The sequence below is a fragment of the Pongo pygmaeus genome, chromosome 13 (genome assembly GCF_028885625.2).
Source record: "Pongo pygmaeus isolate AG05252 chromosome 13, NHGRI_mPonPyg2-v2.0_pri, whole genome shotgun sequence".
NCBI lineage: Eukaryota > Metazoa > Chordata > Mammalia > Primates > Hominidae > Pongo > Pongo pygmaeus.
The window spans coordinates 71,575,685-71,589,599 of NC_072386.2; the positions used below are offsets into that span (position 1 = coordinate 71,575,685).

General features: G+C 43.8%; 1 pseudogene; it reads left to right on the forward strand.

Moving 5' to 3' along the window:
- The first annotated feature begins 824 nt into the window (after nt 1–824).
- On the forward strand, nt 825–6,666 carry LOC129043567 (spermatogenesis-associated protein 31D3-like; annotated as a pseudogene).
- The last annotated feature ends 7,249 nt before the right edge of the window (nt 6,667–13,915 follow it).

A 13,915-nucleotide genomic window follows, 5' to 3' on the forward strand; every position in this document is an offset into this window, starting at 1 on the left:
GCCCGAGGATGTCCCAGACCTCCTCTTTCCTTCCACAGATCACCTACTAATCCCAGAGGCCACCTCCTAAACCTTTTCTAATAAAATGATTGCATGAAAGCTAGCACACGGGACAGATCTGAGCTGGACTCCTGTCTCCTTGTTGGTTAATTTACAATCAAAACCTTCTTTTCTCAAAAACCCAAATTGGGCAGTGAGCTCATTTTCCTTGATAACATTAGTTTTAATCATTTGAGACAGTCCCTCTGATTGGAAATAGTAAAAACTGACTTCAAAACAAAAAATGTAATGTTCAACATTCACAAAATGAAGTAAGTATAAAGGAAATTTAAGTTTCATATCTGGGTTAATGTAAGGCAAATACATTCTGTAGATAAGACGGATTTGAGGACCTATTGTGATCCTGAGAGTAGCAAAGCCTGGGTACAGCAAATATTCCAGGCAGTATTTCAGGCTTTCAAGGCAGTGTAGTTGGTGGGGTCCAAGTTAAGGGCTCCAAACAGTAAAGGGGGACTCAGATAATACCTGGTTTACTGTTGGAACAAACCAAAAATTCGACCAAGATAAATATATGACATGAAGAAAGGATGGAGGTGGGAAATGGAGTGTCAGGGTAGGACAGAGGGACCTAGAGGGCCCAGGAGGGGTAGAGTCAGCTGGGCTGGTAAAAGGCAGGGCTGTGGACACACCTTTCTCTTGTTGCTACCTCCACCCTCAGAAATCCTCTGTGACTCTTCCATGCTCTGTGATGCAGGTTTGGGCCTATAGTTAAGACTGGGCACACACAGCATTCAGTTGCCTTAGGAAGCCATGCTATTCAAACCATGGAGAATATCCTTTGTTTTCTAAAGAGCTATACTGAGACAGGGCTTAGCCCTGACTCACCTTGCTTGGATGGATATTGACCACAACTGCATCTACTTGAGTGGGTTGTGGTTGTTTATGCTGTACTTTTTCTATGTGGTATTGATGCTGTGTTTGTCAACCCTTGGGAAAAATAATGATATCCAAAAGGTAGGGAACTGTGGGTGAACACCCAAGAGAGATTCCCTCTTGTTGTTTCCCAATCCCATTTCCACATTTCTAAATAAGTTTGGGTGGTTCAGAGAGATGTCTTAGATGGGAAGTCTGAAGAGAGGATAGACCTTCATTCTTCTATGGAAGAGGTTGGGCAGATGTAGGGGTTCAGGAGGACTAAGGTTTCCATCTGAAGCTCATAGATTACCTATCTGGTTGTGGTGAAGAGTTCCAGGATAAAATCCAAAACGCAATAATTCTGTGGTCCTGGACTGAATTATTTAGAAAATGTGGGCTCTCTGAAGGAGAATAGTTCCTCCTAAAGTTTGATCATGAGTCAGATTCCCATGTCACCTGTCACTTGACCAAGTCTTCCTTCATTATGGGCTGACCAGAGGAGTAATGCTGATAGTCTCTGAGCAGAGGCTGGAACCAGAATTCTGTCTGCGGGACACTTGTCCTGTGAGGGAGCACAGATGTGAATGTTGGCCTCTGAGCCTGTGCCCTCCTTGAGGACTGCTAACTGAGTACATCAAGTGTGATTCGCATAGACAAAATCCTCTTTGAGTTTTTCAGAGAAGGAAAAATTGGAAATATTTTATCACCTTCAAGAATTGATAGCAGGAACGCTTTTCTATTAATTACAGAGTCATATTATTCTTGTATAATGAATGTGCTTCCTAGAGGAGTGAGAGAAGTGAGTCCTAGCCTGTCATCATCTTTCTTCGTTCTCAGCATCAGGGCAGAGCCAGGAAGAGAAAGAAAGGTGGGACATTTAAAGGTAATGTCAGCCTGCTCTATCTGAGCTTCAGGGTGACCCTTCCTGTCTCTTTCATGAGGACTCAGTCCCATGACTTCTTAGAATGTCAGTTACTAGATACAGTCTCAGAAAACAGAGCCCTCAGAAGACAGGCTTATGGGAAAGCGATAAGACCTGAGACACTGCTCAGAGGCCCTGCTCTGCCCATCCATGGGCAAGATGGAGTGATGGACCTGAGCAATGAGTGTTGCCCAATACGCAGCCAAGTTAGATATCGAGGAAGGACTACTGGTTGACTTGGAGTCAGAGCTTCTGTCTCACAACTTTGCATAAGTACTTTGACTTCCTTGATGCTCGGATTCCTCCTGGAGGTAACTACTGATGTCTATGTTTCACGTGGTGGTTTTGAGCATCACATGGGGTAATGTATGTGAAAGGACTTTACTAATGATGCCACATACAAATGTGAACTTGTGAATATTATCAATGACTATTTGCCCTTTTCTACTGATTCTTGGGGCTATCAGAGTTTAATATCCCAAGGGTCTTCCACAGATCCTTGTGCCATACCACAGGTATGAGCCCTGTGCCTCTACCTTCATTGCATATAACATACTGTTCTGGTTTCCCAGACTGGAAAAGTTTCCAGAGAGAAGCCGAAGAGGAAAGGAAGTTGCTTTCTATTCTGAAAAGGTGATTAATCATTCCCCTTCTGTCCTTGTTCCCACCCCCTCCTTTTTTTTTTTTTTTTTTTTTTTTAGCATGTTCTATTCACTTCAGGGATTCCTTGTAGCCTGCTATAGTTGCGGGCATGGGTCTCCACAGGAACGGGTATGTGAATTGAATGCATTGGGGAGAGGCTACAGAGTGCATAGTGAGGTCATGGGTGGGGGGCAATGTGAAACAGGTAGCAGGATTCAGGGGGCCCCACCCCTGCCAGGCTAACAGACCCTCCTTTCTTTGTTCTGGTCCTGGCTGCAGCTTTGGGCCTCCTGCTTCCTGCAGTCCCCTGGTCCAGCATCATGATACCACCTGCTTTCATCGACTGTTATGCCAAGACCCTGTCTGTCAGGTGTGTAACAGAGCAACTGCTGATATCCAGCGACTGCTGTCTTGGGAGTCCCTGAAAGATGCTGCTCCCTCTGTGTCCCCTTTGGCTTCTTCAGCTTCTGCGACTGAGTCATCGTTCACTCTGGCTTCCACCCCCTCAGCAACCCCTCCAGAAGACCTAATATTGTCCCCTTGGCCTAAGCCATCTCCACCGCCCCACTTAATTCTCTCACCTGACCTGATCACCACCTTAGCTGACTTATTTTCACCCTCACCACTGAGGCACCCTCTGCCACCACAGCCTGTTTCTCCCTTGGATTCCAAGTTCCCCATAGACCATTCCCCACCCCAACAGCTTCCCTTTCCCCTTTTACCACCACATCACATTCAGAGAGCGGAGCCCAGTCTCCAACCTGAGGCCAGTTTGTCTCTGAACACCGTCTTTTTATTTGACTCCACCTTATCCCAAGATATGAACCCCTTACCAAATATTTCCTGGGCCATGAATCCCACTGATTCATGTGCTTGGCGTCACGAACCACCAACCCCATCTGCTTTACCACTGCAGGACTGCACTGTAACTCAGTCTAAAGCAAGTCCCACAATATTGAAGCCTTTTCCAGAGACTTATCTCTAGGTAGCTCTGGTGGATCATCCACCTATGCTCCAACAATCAGAGGCATTGACCATTCATGCCCTGCATCTTCAGAATTCTCCTGGTGGCAGCCTCATGACAAGGACTTTTTTCCTTCCACTATTGCACCATATGATTTCATGCAAGAGCTTCTTACCCTTCATTCTTCTGAGACCACTATAGGAGGGCACTCTGTGGTCAACCTCATAAAGCCTATTAACCTCTCATTTCTCAGTCATGACATTCTGGCACTCCTGGAGAGACAAGTTAAAAAAAAGGAGTGATTTCCTGATGTGGAAAGAATGAAAACAAAGCAGAATCTTTTCCAAAACAACGTAGGCCAAACTATCAACTAAATTCTTCACAGAAAATGTTAGCCTCAATTGCAGATAAGCAAGACTTGGCAACCTCCCTTCCTTTTTGGGCCAGTAAAGAAAAACTAGAACAACTGTGCATCCATCAGCAGCCCCCATATTCTAAGTGCATTGAGGATCATTTAGAGCAAAAATATGTCCAGCTCTTCTGGGGTCTCCCATTTCTGCACAGTGAGTCTCTGCACCCTATTGTTCTTGTCCAACATGGCCATTACTCCATGTTTGTATTCTTCAATAGAATTACAAATACCTCTGTATTCCAAGAATCTCCAGTACTTCTCCATCCCCAACTTCTGTCCTTACCTAGTACCCAACCTCTACCCTTGCCTCAAACCCTGCCCTGGGGTCAGTCCCCACATTGCACTCAGGTCCAGTCCAGGGCTCAACATCAATCTCCACTTCCAGCTCTACTACCTAGTCCTCTATTCCTGGTTAGGAGCTGCGGAGTGTGTTTTCATAGACCCCAGAATGAGGCACAGTCTCTTATGCCATCTGAAATTAACCATCTGGAGCAGAACGTGTTGTAGAAAGTACAGGAAAGTGTGTGGGGTTTACCCTCTTTGGTTCAAAAATCCCAAGAAGGCTTTTGTCCTCCAACTCCCAATCTTGCATTGTTCAGCCAGTCCTTTACAGCCCATGTTCCCATCTCCATCATTACTGGAGATTTTCCATTCAGCTGTGAGCTAAGGAAGAAACGAGATCACCAACTTTGAAAGAGACTCATCCAGAGCAATTGGGGCCTGCCTCACATAATCCATGAGTCTCTGTCAATGCTACATCCTCAGAAGGAAATTTCGGAGATATCTGAGTCAGAGAGCAATCAGGGACCCTTACATAGCTCTTTGGTTGAAAGTCAGAGCCGCAATGTTCTAATGAAGTTCGAATCAAGCATCCCTAGAAGCTTCCATGAGAGGAGCTCAAATATGCTTTCCCTGGAGAATGTGGGGAATTATCAGGGATACAGCCAGGAGAATGGCCCAAAAGATCATCTGTTGCCTGAGCCGGAGACATTTTCAGATGAGGATCTGAGGTCTAACTCTGAGAGAAACCTGGACAGTCACGTGATGCATCTGTCAGGGAATCATTCAGGAGTGAGCCTAGGTCAGAAAGAACTCGAAAATGCCCTGACAGTACATTTGAGCAAGAAATTTGAGGAAATCAATGAGGGTCGAATGCCTGGGACTGTGCATAGTTCATGGCACTCAGTCAAGCAGACAATGTCTCTTGCTGAGAAATCCCAAAGCCAAATAAAACATCGAAATTTGGCAGCATTGCTGGGTGAGGACCACCGCGTTGATACTTCCCAGGAGATTTCCTTCCTTAGTTCCAACAAACAAAAGATGTTGGAAGCCCATATTAAAACTTTCCATATGAGGATGCTGTGGGGCCTTCCCCGCCAAGTCCATGAATCCATAGAAATCTTTAACTTCGAAAGAGGACCTTTCCAATTCCTTTTCCCATTTCGACCTTCCCTCCTCAGCCTCCTCCATATCTGGTGTAGATTCCAAAAATGTGGTCTCCAACCCCCCTTAGAAAAAAGTTTTCAAGGAGAAAAGTTGGGAACAACAAGCTCAGTTCCCATGCTGGATCGTTCTCACCCTGTCACCTCACCTGTTGGCAAAGAAAGCAGAGGACCCTGAGAAGACAATTTTCTGATACTGACCATGACCTTACAGAGACAGAGTCCAAAGATGGGGCCTCCATGCCTCTTAGAAGAAGCACTATAGATTTTCAAAGAGAAAAGTTAGAAACAACAAGCTCATTCCCTATCTTGGGTCATCCTCACCACATCATCTCACCTGTTGACAAAGAAAGGCAGGGAGCCCTGAGAAGAGAATTCTCTGATACTGACCATGACCTTACAGAAAGTCCAGACAATTGAGGATGGCAGAGACACTTCCCTGCCCCCACCACACAGCATCATAGGCGAAGTCAGTCAGAAACAGACTGTACTAACCAGTAGATGCAGCCAAAAGGTGCCCATGACGCAAGCTAGGGCTCACTGTGAGTGAAGGCATAAGAGAGAGTTCCAGTAATAATGTAGAAAGGCTTCAGGGCAGTAGAAAGACCTTTTCTGTCACCAGTGGGTCTAAAGAGATGTTCAAGGCAGAGGAGCTCTGCGCTCTTCAAACACCATTTAAGAACAACTTGACAACCAGAAAGTCAGGAAGCTGCTCAGTGATAAATGCATAAATAAGCACTTCTACAACTGAAAGTTTCCCATCAAGAACATCAGTTCCCCAACATCCTAAGTCATCATATCTTAAAATCAGATGTTGAGCGAGTTAAAGTTTAGATTGGCCCAGAGGGAGCATAGCCAAGTTCAAAGCCATTTCACTGACATGTCCCTTGCCTTAGATAACTTGGTTTCCAAGGACTTACTGACTCATGCCCAGGGCATCTCCAGTGAGAACACGGCAACTTCCCAGGTGGTGTATGTCCACTTGGAGGACAGAGGGATCTGTAAGGAACAGCAGCAGGAGCCCACGGTCCCTAAGCATGTCTTACAGAAATGCCCAGATAAGAATTTCCCACAAGCATCCGGGTGCAGTGCCTCACGCCTGTAATCTCAGCATTTTGGGAGGCCGAAGTGTGTGAATTACGAAGTCAGGAGCTTGACACCGGCCTGGCCAGCAGGGTGAAACCCCCTCTCTACTAAAAATATGAAAAAAATTAGCCGGGCATGGTGGCGCTTGCCTGTAGTCCCAGCTACCCAGGAGGTTGAGGCAGGATAATTGCTTGAACCCGCAGGCGGAGGTTTCAGTGAGCTGAGATCACACCACTGTACTACAGCCTGGGTAACAGAGCGAGACTCTGTCTCAAAAAAAAAAAAAAAAAAAAAAAAAAAAGAATTTCTCACAAACACTACAAAGACAGTGAAACTGCCAAGACCCAAAGGAGGAGAGCTTGGTGGAGGGGATGCTGGACTGGGGACATCCCGACCGAGGAGAAAGGCCATCCTGTTCAAAGCAAGACATCAGAGGAGGTGCTTGGGAGCAAATCTTCCCCAACCTTGAAAACACAGCCTCCTCCTGAAACCTTTTCAGAAAATGGATGAAGACTTTTTGCAGCAGTTTAATGAACCCAGCATAACATATGAAGAACAAGAAAGTTCCCGGGAAAAGGGTAGCTCCCTGTCATCATCTGTGCAGAATAGAGGTCGAGTTAAAAGTACAGCTGCCTTTCCTGGGACTACTGAAGCTCAGAAAATTAGGAAAGACACTGGGAAGTTCCTAGAGGAGAAGCAGGGGCATAGGCATGGGATAGATATCACCTGTCACCAAGAGCCCCTTTTCTCCCCAGTGGAGCTTGGGAAAGCTCAGCATGTGCCAGAAGTGCAGGTCGGAGCAGAGCCTGTCCAGGGCTATCCCTGCAACTACATGGCTCCCTCCTGCAAAGTGACATGTACCAAATCTTGCAGCCAACAAGCTATCTTTGTTGGCCAGAATTATCCTAGAAGGATTAGACAGATCATAGACAAGGACAGACAGCCCCAGAAAGTTGAGGCATTTAAGGGGAAGATATTGTGTCAAGGCATCCCTAATCCATGCCCCATAGGAAGCCTGTGCCACATCCAAACCCCACTTGCTGATGTCAAGTCAACCTGGTGTGTCCAGCCATCCCAACCAGTGCTAAAAGCACTGTGTTCAGTGATGTGCCTTTACTAACTGGACAGAAAATGCTTCTGAAACATTTCCAGGGAGGAAAATTTTCCCCCACAATAATTCACTTCTTGTTGAGAATTTGATTCTCTCCAATAAATGTTCTAATAAGAGTATTTTCTCTGTGTATTGTGTTGGGGGGTATAGGTTTTGGGTAACCCAAGCTGTGGTTAGGTAAAGGTAGGAGTTAGCTCAGCTCTTACTGATTGCTCCTTTGACTTCTCAAATGTGACCAATCCCCTGAAACTCTTGTGAAGGAATGAGTATCATGTGCTTCCAAAAGCCCCTTCTCTCCCTGATGAAGTCTGAAGAGATGAGCTCTTTTCTACCTCTTTGCTTGAGACTTACTGATATCGTATGGCAGCCTGCACCTTCCTCCCCATTCACTGCTTCATCTCCTTTAGAGCAGTAAGGAAGGCAGGCCTTCCATATCTGAAGAGAGGGTGAAGGACAGGTACATTTTTCAGAAATAGTGGTTTAATCACTATTTTTAAAAAGTTATACAAGTTGGTGGGAGTGTTTGGGGTATTGCTGGTTGGGGTAGGGTGTCAGGAACACTGGATGCTGCTTAAGAATTTGACAAGCAGGGCATCCTCATGATTTGGGGAAGCATATTTTGACCTCGATGTTGAGATCTTTTTACTACAAAGTCACTTTGGGGAAGTAGTTCCCCTCCCTGTGTATTTCTTCAGGCTGCCTGGATTGATGACACTTTTAATGGGCAAAAAGATCACCTAGCTGTCTGTGGCAGAAATATTGACCGGGCAACCACCTACCTCCTGGGGTAAAATATAGCTGAGAGTAAGGAAAAGATGCCTTAGAATGAATGAGAAAGTAAGAAAAAAGTGGAGCTAGGAAAGGATGAGCCTACTGGTGGAAAAAGGTTTATGCCCTTCACGCCCATATCACGACCCTTTCTCCATCTGGACTTACGCACCACCACTTGAGGATTACCAGGGTGCTGAAGAGGTTACAGATGCCATTTTGGCAGAAGTGTACATGGGGCTGTTCTTTAAGGACTAAAACAGTATCTGCAAGGCTGTTGTCCAGCATAGCATCCCTCTCTTTAGGGAAGGTGATCTCTGTGTCTTCTTTCTAGCCATGTTGATGGCAACATGCAAGATCTTCCCTTAGTGTATACGGTGCACCTATCAGGATGGAGGTGTCACTTATGATCTTCATGGGGTTAGTGGAATATAATAAATATTGTGTAGAACACCTACAGCTCATGATCTGAGGTGAGTCCTGGACTATGCATGAGGGTTACAGCTATTTGGTGGCTCACTATGGACCTTTACAGAATGTTCCTTTTACCCAAGGGTATGAACATACCCACCCTTAAAATATTAGAGGATTAGAGGTCTGAAAAGAAGGCAACTGCACTTATACAGACTGGGACTAAAAAATGAGATTTGTTTCCTTCTCTTTCTTTCTTTTTTTTGAGATGGAGTCTTGCTCTGTCACCCAGGCTGGAGTCCAGTGGCACGATATTGGTTCACTGCAAGCTCCACCTCCTGGGTTGACACCAGTCTCCTGTCTCAGCCTCCCGAGTAGCTGGGACTACAGCCGCCCACCACCACGCCTGGCTAATTTTTTTTTTGTATTTTTAGTAGAGACGGGGCTTCACCATGTTAACCAGGATGGTCTCAATCTTCTGATCTCATGATCTGCCCGCCTCGACCTCCCAAAGTGCTGGGATTACAGGCATGAGCTGCCCCGCCCAGCCAAAAATGAGATGTGTTTTCTAGAGGGCACTTGAGGTAGGTTTTCCAGAAAAATTTGTGAATGCTTGGTGTCAAAACAAAAGCAAAACAAAACAAATCAGAACAGATGTGCACTACAGCTCCCTCACTCAACCATCCTTCTCTTCACCTGTCCATGCGTATGCCACTGACCCTGCAGTGTCTGAAGCTTGGGATTGCAGAAATAATTCAGATTTCAGGAAGGCTTTAAGAAGGACAAAATTGGGATGAAGCCCAGGGCAAAGAACTTGTGGAGGTGGAGAATCAGCGACTCATGGATGCCTGGGGATTCTCCATGTTCTTCCCTGTAAGCCTGTCCCCTAAGTCTTGTAAGGCTGGCAGCCATGCTAACTGTTTTAAAATGGCTGAAGGGGGCCCAGTATTTGGTTTGATTTGGTTCTAAAATGAAGGCTGAGAGCCTTGAAATGAAAGGACAGAGTTGGAGTCCGCTCCTCTACTCACCCTGTCAATGAAGGTTGTACCTTGGTATCAGACATGAGCCCCCAGTTTGAAGGGGCTACAATATCTGGGGTATATGTCCTGGCGTTCATCATCTTGTGCCAGGAAAATTTAGAACACAGACACACACAAGGAGTTTAGGAGCAGAGGTTTAATAGGCAGAAGATAAGAGAAAGAGAAACAGCTCTCTCTACAGACCAAGAAAAGTCTCCAACTGGAAAAGACTGGCTGGCAGCGAATGCACCAGATTTTATAGCCAGGTTTGAGGAGGCAGTATCTGATTTCCATAGGGCTCACAGATTGGTTCAATCAGGTATGATGTTTACATAGTGTACGGGCAAGGCTGGTTGCCCCAACCTAATCTTATTACACAAATGGGCTATCCAGTTGATCGGTGCCATCTTGTCTGCTCCTTACGGTACATGTGGCTGACAGAGAAAAGAAGATGGAGCCACCATCTTGAACATGTCTAGTCCCCTAGTTCCTGCTGGCATTCACTTGTGCAAGCTCCCAGCTTGCTTATCTATGTCTGCAGCTCGAATTTACAGGCTGCTCTTTGTTAGAAAATGATTTGGGGCTGATTCTCGTTAAAAAGAAAAGATTTACTGAGGACTCCCATACCCTTATTATCTGCCTGGGTAATTTCTTCTTAACTACTGTATCAGCAGCATTATAGCCCCAAAGTGAAAGCAACCCAAATGTTCACCAACTAAATCAATAAATAAACAAAATGTGATATAGCCATACAATGGGATGTCATTTGTCCATAAAAAGAAATGAAGTATTGATACATGCTACAACATGAACAGACCTTGAAAATATCATGGTAAGAAGCCAGACACAAAAATCCACATATTATATGATTCCATTTAGATGAAATATCTAGAAATGAAAAATAGATAGAGACAGAAAGTAGATTACTGGTAACATAGGGAGGAATGCAAATATTGAGGGGTGAAGGCTAAGTGAAACAGAGTTTCTTTTTGGGGTGATGAAAATGTTCTAAAATTGATTGCGGTGTTACATGCGCAACACTGTGAATATGCTGAAAACTGTTGAATGGTATACTTTTGGTGAGTGAATTGTATAGTAAATAAATTATGTTTCAATAAAGAATTTTTAAAAAGAAAGTTTATATAGTAGCTTCATTCATAATTGGGAAAATTAGAAGCAACAGAAATGTCTTCCAGTAAGTAAGTAAACTTTTTGGTATATCCAAAAATGGAAAATTATATGCCATTGAAAAGAAATAAACTGACAAAACATAAAAAAGGAGGAAAACTAATTGTGTATTATTAAGTGAAAGAATACAATCTGAAAAGGCTGTATGATTCCAACTATATGACATTTGAAAATGGGCAAAACTATGAAGGCAGTAAAAAGGGCAATGGTTGTCAGGGGCTAGTGGGGAGGGAGGGATGAAGAAACAGAGCACAGAGGATTTTTAGGGCAGTGAACTATTCTACATGATAGTACAATAGTGGGTACGGGTCATTATACATTTGTCAAAACCCACAATGTACAACATCAAGAGTGAATGTTAATGTAAACTATGGACTTTGGGTAATAGTGATGTAAAATTGTAGGTTCATCAAGTGTAACAAATGTACCACTCTAGTATGGGATGTTGACAGTTGGGGAGACTGTGCCTGTGTGGGGATAGACGGTATATAGGAAGTTTACCACTTACTTTTGCTGTCAACATAAAAGCTCTGTAAAGAAATAAAAGTCAAATAAAAAGAAGAAGAGGAGGAGGAGGAGGTTGTTAATATCTCACAAGGCCCAACATCAGAGAGTTGGTATCAACTCTCTGAAGTATTCCCTGAACGCTGTTTTCCCTTCCTCCTGGCAGAAGAATTTTACTTCTTTATCTATCTTCCCATTGTGTATTATTTTTGCTTGTTTTACAGATTTCTGTAGCATATTTTATTATTCTTGTTTGCAGGTCTCACTTCTAGGACTGTGACCTGTCCAAGGGTAGAGGCAATGTCGTATTTAACTGATATTTTTACAGTAGTAGGAATACTACGTAGTAAAGTTCAATAAATATTTGTTGTATGAATGTATGAAGAACATCTTATACCTACTGTTTTATTATTTTTATTTTTTTGAGACAGAGTCTCACTCTGTTGCCCAGGCTGTAGTACAGTGGTGTAATCTCGTCTCACTATAACCTACCCTTCTGGGTTCAATCTAATCTCCTACCTTGGCCTCCCAAGTAACTGGGATTACAGGTGCCTGCCACCACGCCTGGTTAGGTTTTTGTATCTTTAGTAGAGACTGGATTTCACCATGTGGGCCAGGCTGCTCTTGAACTCCTGACCTCAGGTGATCCACCTGCCTTGGTCTCCCAAAGAGCTGGGATAAAACTACTCTTTAAAAATACAATTATAAAGGATTTTGGCTCAGAATCTGTTCTGCTTCAGGCTTTTGGGGAACCTGAAAACAGCTGCCTCCAAGTGACTTATTCCAGGGACAGTGGTCAGGATGTGAGGGCATGAGCATTGAGGAAACTTCCTAGGAAACTGGGAACATATGCAAGTCCTAAACTAATAGTTTGTCTATACTGAGCATCCTCAAGTGATAGCATATTACTCTAAGAGCTTTTGGAAAAGATTCCTCCTTGGAGATAATAAAACCAAGTGCAGTGTGAAATCCAAGACCAGACTTCTGGGTGGCGGTGTAGGTAAATTGGGGAGATGTCATTGGGCCAATGGTGAGACAGACCATCCTACCAGAAGCCACCTCTGCCACCTCCCAAAACCTGCCTAAAATGCTTTGGTAAGAGCTTATTACAAGGCATGGAGGTAGATATACACAGAATGTGTGAAATGTTTTCCTGGGAGGGATGACATTTTAAACTTTTATTTTCTACATTACTGGCAGTCATATGTAATATAGTTCTTGAAAACAGATTTTAAGAGGGGGATAGGAAAAAAAAACTATGAAGACATTGATGCTAAGAGTGGAAAGGAAAAGTTACCTAAGAGGTGATAGAGTACCAAAAATAGCTTTTCATTACTTCCCAAATTTGTCAGCATTTAATGAACAAAGTGAATATTCTTAACCATACAACTACTTTAATTTTAATATTAGGGCATACTTTTTACTTTAATAAATTACATATTAATATTGTGTAAACTAGAAGCATTATGAATGTAGAGAATTTATTCATTATGGCTCTAATATTTACTACTGTCTGATTTAGAGAAGTCACTTACCCTCTCTGGGCTTTGGTTTCATTCATTGATAGAATAGGCACATGAGGTCAAGGGCAGAGCCCGTGGCTTACAGATGCTTGTGTCTCCTAGTTTCCAGCAGTAAATATTTATGAGATGAAACTTGGCTGAGTCTGCATATAAAAGAGAGGAGGAAAGGGCATCTCTTGGCAGATTTTATCCTCAAAGCAGGTTACCTGCTCCTGCATAAATGAAAGGAGACCTGGCCTGGCTTGAAGGCTGTCTTAACGTTTCAAAAGAGATCAGTAAGAGTGGTGGCCCGTGGGTAACAGTGGTGACCCATGGGTGTCTAATAAAGAGCTTTATAGTATAAAAGGAAACTTCAGACAAATTAAACTTAAAGGAGTATAACTGGGCAATGAAAGATTTGCGAATTAGACAGCCCCCAGAATCACAGCTGATTCTCAGAGACTCCAGGCGTGCCTCGTGGTTAGAACAAATTTATGGACAAAAAAGGCAAAGTGACGTACATGAATCAGAAGTGAGGTACAGAAAGAGTGAGATTGATTACGAGTTGGCGTTTGCCTTATTTGAACATGGTTTGAACATTCAGCAGTTTATGAGTGGTTGAATTATGGCCTCCGGGACTGGCCAACACTCAGCTATTGTTACAGGTGCATACTGTTGAGTTAGGTTTTCAGTTTGTCTAACTATTAGGCTAGGTTACAATTCATCTGCAAGGACTCAAATATAGAAGCATGGAGTCCTCCTCAGGCCCTATTTGTTTGCTTTAACAATAGTTTAAGAAAGACATGAGAAGTTAAGAGCCAGTTCAGAAGACAGCTGTCATGATAAAGAGTTTAGAAAAGAATGTGTAGGAAGATGGGTTAGGGGTGGAGGATACTGGGATCATTTAAACCTGACAAGAGAACTTTCAGACCTCCCCTTTCCTTCCAGCAATCAACTATTAATTCCAGAGGCCACTCCCTAAACCTTTTCTAATAAAATGACCACATGAAAGCCAGCACAGGCGACAGG